General features: G+C 40.5%; 1 long non-coding RNA gene across 1 annotated transcript; it reads left to right on the top strand.

Annotated features, from left to right (window-relative positions):
• Nucleotides 1–5,383: 5,383 nt before the first annotated feature.
• Nucleotides 5,384–6,824, top strand: LOC107761812 (uncharacterized). Its single transcript, XR_012703839.1, has 2 exons — nt 5,384–5,673; nt 6,083–6,824. It is a non-coding gene; the product is annotated as an uncharacterized LOC107761812 (long non-coding RNA).
• The last annotated feature ends 783 nt before the right edge of the window (nt 6,825–7,607 follow it).

The following is a 7,607-nucleotide window of genomic DNA, read 5'->3' as shown; positions in this document are numbered from 1 at the left end:
ATTTTCGAGTCGGGTTTCAATTTTAAGCTCATCGACCCTTAGGTTTTTGAATTTTAAGCTGGCTCTTAGGCTCTTACGCGTTGGGTCGGTACGACCTTTAATATAGGCTGGATCTTAGAATCTTACGTGCTGAGTCGGTACGACCTCTAATATAGGCTAGCGCTTAGGCTCTTACGCGTTGGGTTGGTACAACCTCTAATATAGGCTGGTGCTTAGGCTCTTATGCGTTGGGTCGGTACGACCTCTAATATAGGCTGGCGCTTAGATTCTTATGCGTTTGGTCGGTACGACCTCTAATATAGGCTTTATTTTTCCCTCGTTAAAGACTTTTTTGAAGTTTTTGTGTTCGTCCGACTCTTCGACGGTTTGATAAGAACCTCGATTGTGAGCCATTATGTAACAATAAATGAGCGCCTCGGGAGGTTTCACTCGATGGCCGAATTGTTTCGAAGCCTTTTATTGTTTGGAGCTAATTTGATCGAAGCTCTTTTTCTTATGCCGAGGGTAGCCTGATTAACCGGTTCTTTTTGAAGTATTTTTGAAGTAATTGAAGGCCTGTGATTTTATGGCGACGATCAGGCATCCTCGAGTCGCGTTAGTTTGGCGAGAGCCTTATGACTATAGTCATTGTGTTTGGCCGTAGCCTTTTAGTCCCTGAGTGAAGTAGCTTCGTCATCTATATCAAGGGTATGCCTTTTTAGGGGTCTTACAAGTTCGAATATATAGCTTTAACTTTAAGATTGGGATTATGCCTTTTGTAAGGTCTTATAAACTCGAACATGCCTTACTTGAGGTCTTACAGATAGGTCACTTGGCACAAGTACAATTCATGTCTTGCTTGAGGTCTTACAGATTCTTGGTACAAGTATGATTCATGCCTTGCTTGAGGTCTTACAGATTTGGTATTGCCTTATGGAGGTCTTATGAGCTCGAGGTTGCCCGCACGGGGCCTTATGGCCTCGAGTTTTTGATAGCTCGATTGGCGACAGTCGGCGATAGTCCCCGAGACATTGAGCACTTTTTTGGCTCTAGAGCCGTTCTTTGTAAACTTTGATGTTGCCTCGTTGGGGGCTTACTAGTTTGAAGTTTCCGACCCGGAGGTCCTACCACTTCGTGTTTTTGATGTTAGTCGCTGAGTGTTCGGGAGATTTCTGGCCCTGGAGCCGTTTCTTGTAAAAATAGAAGACTTCTTTGAAGCGCGAAGCATTTTTGGTGGTAAAAGATACTCCTTTGATTACTTGGTACAGGTATGCATGTTTTCGTCGTCAAGGGTTCAATTATTCTATGCGGACACGGTTCATTCAATTTTTTGGCCCGATACATCATTTTCCTATCGAGACCTTTTTGGTTCATCTTGACTTCTTCGAGAAGGTGATCTCCCGAGGGGATGCCCCCCAGTGTTCGAGGTTGATTGAAGAGAAGCCTTAAATACTTGTTAAGTTTTTCTTAGGTAGCATATAGATGTTGCCTCGTTAAAAACCTTTTCAGTAAAACCCTTCTTGGGATAAAATCCGATCAAAGTAAAAGAGTGCAACACATGCTTTAAAACCTAAGGTCTTCAAGCTGGAAGGTACTTCAATTCTTCTTAAGCGGACGCCTGCACAGAAGTTAGTGTAAGATGCAAAGAATAAAGGGAGACGACTATACCTTAGTTGTGATGGTGCTCGAGCCTCGATATGCTTTAACAACTCAATCTAGGAACGCGGTACGGACCTTCGCTTATTTACTCGATTATGACTGAGAATGCAGCTTGCAATTGTTATTTCGTTGTTTTCTTATCCTTTGGCTCCTTCGATGTTGAAGGTGTCGATGTCGGTGTCACATCGTGCACCACGAACATCTCTCTTGCTACGTGCTGCTCCCCGTATATCATTTTATTCTGTCATTCATTGGAAACTTCATCATTTAATGAAGGGTTGATGGTACTGCTCTCATGTAGTGTATCCATGGCCTTCCGAGAAAGGCATTGTATCTCATGTCTCCTTCGATGACATGAAACTTGACATTTTGGGTTGTGCCGGCCACGTTGACTGGGAGGGTGATTTCCCCTTTCGTTGTCTCGCTCGCCATATTGAATCCGTTGAGGACTCGAGAAGCATGCATGATCTGGTCGAGCAGTCTGAGCTGTTCCACCACCCTCGACCTGCTAATGTTGGCTGAGCTACCTAGATCCACAAGAACACGTTTAATTTGAAATGTATTCACAAGAAAAGAAATTACCAATGCGTCGTTATGAGGCTAAGACAGGGTCTTGATTTCCTCGTCGCTGAATGTGAGAGGATCCTCGGGTATGTAACCTCGAGTTCACTTTTCCCTAGTGATGGATATTTTTGTTCGTTTAACAATGGGTTCCTATGGGATGTCGACTCCCCCATCAATCATATGGATGACATGTCGTGGTTCTTCTGTTTCATTTTTCATGTTCGCCTCTCCTTCCCAAAATTGATTTTTGGCTCGGTCGCTGAGGAAATCTCGAAGGTGCCCTTTGTTAAGTAGTCAGGCTACTTTTTCTCGGAGCTATCTGCAATCTTCAGTCCTATGACCGTGCGTGCCGTGAAATTTGCATACCAGGTTATGGTTCCATTGCGACGGGTCCAATAGTACGGGTTTTGGCCACCTGGTGTCTTTGATTTTACTGATGGCTGATACGATGTCCGAAATATCGATGTTGAAATTGTACTCAGATAACCGGGGTGCCTCTGTCGGCCTTGTGTGTCTGTCGAATTCAGCTCTACTCACGAGTCCCCAAGGATTCTGACCTGGATCAGCCGTTCAATCATTTCGGGGTAAATTACGCCTTGGGGCATTTCTTCGATCTTCAGTGTATGGTTGGTACCTTTCCTTATTTGGCTTTGGATCCTTTGCTAGGAGCCTGCTAGAATATACTAAGCCGGAGAGGGCTCCCAGTTGGTCGTCCTCGACCCTAATCTTTGATTGATACCAATTGTGGACATCCGGCCAAGTTACGATGGGATAGTCAACCAAGTTCTACTTTAGCTGCTTCAAAGGTACCGAGCTTCGTTCATTCAAACCTTGGGTGAAGGCCTGCACTCCCCAGTCCTTGGAGACAGGCGTTAACTCCATTTACTCCATTTGAAAGCGAGATACAAACTCCCACAACATCTCGATTTCTCTCTGTTGATTTTGAAGACGTCGGATTTCCTTGTAGCAACCTTGATGTCATCGGTATGTGCCTTTATAAATGAATCTGCCAACATGGCGAATGAGTGTATCAAATTCAGGGATAGGTTGTGATACAACATCATGGCCTCTTTTGAAAGTGTTTCCCCGAATTTCTTCAACAGGACGAATTCAATTTCGTCGTCCTTCAGGTCATTTCCCTTTACAGCGCAAGTGTAGGCAGTGACGTGCTCGTTCGGATCCGAGGTTCCGTTGTACTTTGGGAGATCAGACATTCTGAATTTCTTCGGGATGGGCTTCGGAGCCGCACTTGATGGGAATGGCTTTTGTACGAATTTCTTTGAATCAACATCCTTTAGGATCAGGGGTGCGCCCGGGATTTGGTCGACCCTTGAATTGTAGGTCTCCATCTTTTTATCATTGGCTTCTATCTTCTTTTTGCCGGATTCAATCCTCTTTGTGAGGTCCTCGAGAATCTTTATGATAGCGGGGTCGGCTGCTGACCCGTTGTTGCTCGATCTTTCCATTACATGTTCGGCTCGAGGAGCCGTTTCCGGTGCTGCTGTGCTTGGAGTTTTTTGGTGGTTTTGCAGTTGAGCAATCGCCAGCTGTTGTGCCTACAACATCTCAAAAATAACGTGAAGTTTAACCTCTTGTTCCTCTCAAGCTGGGGTTTTCTGAACTTCTTGTTGGTTTTCTTGGCGTATACTCCCATTAGTGTGGGAGCTTATATCGACGTATTGGGCAATTCGTGAGACTACATCCACGGGGATTGGTACTGGTGCGTCTTCAGGGTTTCGCAGTGGCACACTGACGCCTGAAACAACTATACCATTCTTTCCATGGTCCTCAAGACCATTGCTTTCATGTGCATTCACCGAGTTAGACAATTTGACCTGAAATCAAAGATTCTTGGACAAGAAAAAGTGTAAAGAATAACTTGCATTTTTCAGTAAACCAGCACAAAAACAATCATTATTATTTTTAGCCCCACGGTGGGCTCAAAACTGTTTACCTTGGAAATGGTAATTACAATTAGATTTGATTTTATGGTTCTAAAAATACGTGATTTATCTTAATGCTAGTTGTTAGGCAGTAAATGCTAAGTGTGAGTTAGGAAGATGAGATAAGAGTTTAAAGACAAAACGATAAGCAAACCGAATGACTGGGAATCGGGGCCTCGAGCTGGTCTACTCTGGGCCTCGAGGTCGAGCTAAAGCCTTAGGTTGTGGATGGCAGATGAAGGACTAACAGTCTTAAGATCTTTGATGATAGCTCTTTATGATCAATGATGAGTAATAAATGAAAAACAATCAACGAAACGCAATAAATGTAAGTAATAAATCGAAGGAAAGATAATAGAGAATGTTTAAGTTAGAGAGCACAGAATGTTCGTGTTCTTGTATTGAATGTCATGTGTGCAAAAAATAACAAGGGTCCCCTTTATATAGGGGGGAGGGAGGGAATCACAACATAGTACATATGCATTTATTACAAAGATTTGCAGCTGGTACTCCTATTTAATGCCATGATACGGACTTGCATTATTATTATAGACTTGGTCAGCTTCAACCACTTCCCTTGGGAATCTCCCACTAGTTCATCACATCCACCGATTTGTACTGCCCCGAGGTCGAGCTGTGCCTCGAGCCTTTTGGTTCATCAAACCTCAAGTTGTGCCTCGAGCCTTCTGGCAACGAGCTATGGAATGCAATGATGATCCCAAAATCGGACTCTCCGATTTTAGCCGTATACAAAGCTCTAATATGCGAATACAGGTCTGGAATACAATACACTATCTGAAATAACAATGTTTAAGAAAATAAAAGGAGACATCAGGAGTTGCATTTAGGAAGCAACTCTACCTTGGTCTCAATATCTCAATACTAGTCCAACACTCAACACTTAGTTGGTCCGCCTCCTAGATATGCACAATTAAGTTCAGAGTATAGTATGAGTACAACCGACCACATATACTCAGTAAGTATCATGACTAATCTCGAAGAGGTAGTGGCGAGAATCACAAATGATAATCATGTGTCGAATCAGTACAATTCATGAATACACATACATATATATGGGTTTAGCATTGTATGCATATTTCCCTTCGCAAAAATGCCCTTATTATTTAAGAGCCACCATACTAAGCTTAAGGGCTTTTTGGACCTTCTCCAAACCCAAAAAAATAAATCCCAAATAAATTAAGATCTCTCTTCCATTTGTAACCCCTCCACCTCTGTTCTATTCTCATTTTTATTAGGCTGCAGAGATGAATTCATTGATAATATGAGCTTCATCTTCGATTTTCGATATCAATTTTGTAAGCATCATATAAATCATCAAGGAATTGTATAATCCCCCAATTTTTTCCTCTTCTTTTAAACATAATGTCTAATTCTTTTTTTCCAAATTTCCCTGCAAGTTCATCCATGTTTTGGAATTTTAGATGTTGTGCAAGTAAAATTGATGGGAAACAAAGATAGCGGCATCGACTCTTGTAGTGGTACCACAAAGTTTTGGTTTTGGGTCGATGTAAGAACTATTCAGATTTTCACTCGTCTCACAATCGTTAAAGATAAGTTCACAATAAATTTTTCAATTCATAGTAAAGTTCACGACGGTAGGTCTAAAATAGATCTTTTTAATTATTGAGACATGCATTGCAGGGAGCATTTTAATTTCATAAATGTCTTCTTTCCTGTGTTTTCGTACTTGGTTGTAAAAATTTCATATAGAAAGTATAGACCCATACACTTGTGCAAAAATAAGCAGAAAAAACAAATATCTGTAGCACAATTCTATTTTATGATAAGGCTTTTGATTTGTAAGCTCTTGAAGTTCTTTAGATGGAATGCTTTGTCATTTATGTATTTTGTATGATAATTGACTGTGCAATTTAACAATGATGACAAACTAAAAATTTTCTTTCCAACATTTGTAGGGATTCTAAAGTTAACTCCTTTGGTATCAATAATGGTGATAATTCATGTGTACATGCCCCTTGTCGACAAATTCTTATGCATATCCAGAGATTCACGTATTACTTGATACATATAGCACACCATTATACAGCTTAATTAGCAACAAGTAAGGTGTGGTAGCCCCATCACCGAGGGGTGTGGTGAGATGGTTGAGATCTCGGTTGCGAGCCCTTGGAATGGAGAACTTTTCCCGCAATGTGTCCATCCAACGCATATCGAAATTAGTCGAACCAGTTTTTTTGGATACTGAATGTTAAACCAGAAATATAAAAAATGTGGGGCAGTCACCACATGTTGGTGGTCATGTAACAGATTCAATTCTTGGCTGAGAAATATGTTCTTTTAAAGGGTATGAATGATATAGCTTGACATGGCTAAGAGATTGATTTTTTGGAATAGTTGCAACTGGTTTTTACCCGTGGACTGTTTGTCTAAAGTTTTACAAGCTTGTGATTGTACAAATCATGAAATTTAGAAGCTGAAGGGCGCAACTGCTGAAATATTTGATGCTGCGGAAGTTTTACAAGTTTCAATATTCATAGCACTTGTAATTCTTGAAATAGGGACGGAAGTCTCGTGTATGATTGTGGTCTCTAAATTAGTAGCTTATTCATTAACTTTGTAAATATTGGAGGTTAGGCCTGGAGTCCCCCTCCTCTTGTATTCATCAATCATTTTTCAGAAATATAACAGATTCTTCAAGTTAGCAACAAAGTTTCATGTGCATAAACAAACAGTGAGTTCTTGCAATTAAGAATTTCTATACAACAAAGGCTAATTTTCGTTAATAAATCATGATGTACATTGATTTTTTCTAGTGAGCAAAATGACTTCATAACAACTGGGGATCACCTCAAAGCTTCATTGTTCATCCCTTTTGAATCCTACGACAAAAAAAAAAACTTTTAATTCTAATTTGTATACATTTTGAATATCAAGCATTCTTTTAGTTCAAGCACGGATTAAACTCATTGAACATCCAGCTTTTGCAAGAAGTATAATCCTCTTTTGATCAATAATGTCAATATTTTGATAAGCAAGAAGAAATTTCACTTCCTTATGATTCAATAGTTCATGATTGTGGACATTATCAAAATACACCACTATCCAACAAGTGACGCCATCAATTATTTCTTTTGCAACACACATCTTAGCATTACAATTATATCTAGAAGATTTTCGGTCTCGTTGTCGTTCTTTTTCAACAACCTTCTGAGGACATGGGCTTCCAGCTCGATGGCAAACGTAATCTCTCCTATAAATTCCCGTAGGACGTTCTGCACTTCCAAAATAGTGATCTCGTCTAATTGAGAAACCAATTTGTTTAGCAAAATTTACATAGCAATTATAAGATTCACCATCACTATTAAACACTTTGCCCTTGTACAAGTCACTGTTACCCATGTCAATATTTTCATGTCTAAGTTTTTCATCTGATCTTCCAGTAATTTCTCCATTAATATAACATTCATTATCACCACATGG

Source organism: Nicotiana tabacum, chromosome 3 (assembly GCF_000715075.1).
Source record: "Nicotiana tabacum cultivar K326 chromosome 3, ASM71507v2, whole genome shotgun sequence".
Taxonomy (NCBI): Eukaryota; Viridiplantae; Streptophyta; class Magnoliopsida; order Solanales; family Solanaceae; genus Nicotiana; species Nicotiana tabacum.
Note: the sequence above shows the minus strand (reverse complement) of the source record. Positions and strands in the feature narration are given on the sequence as shown.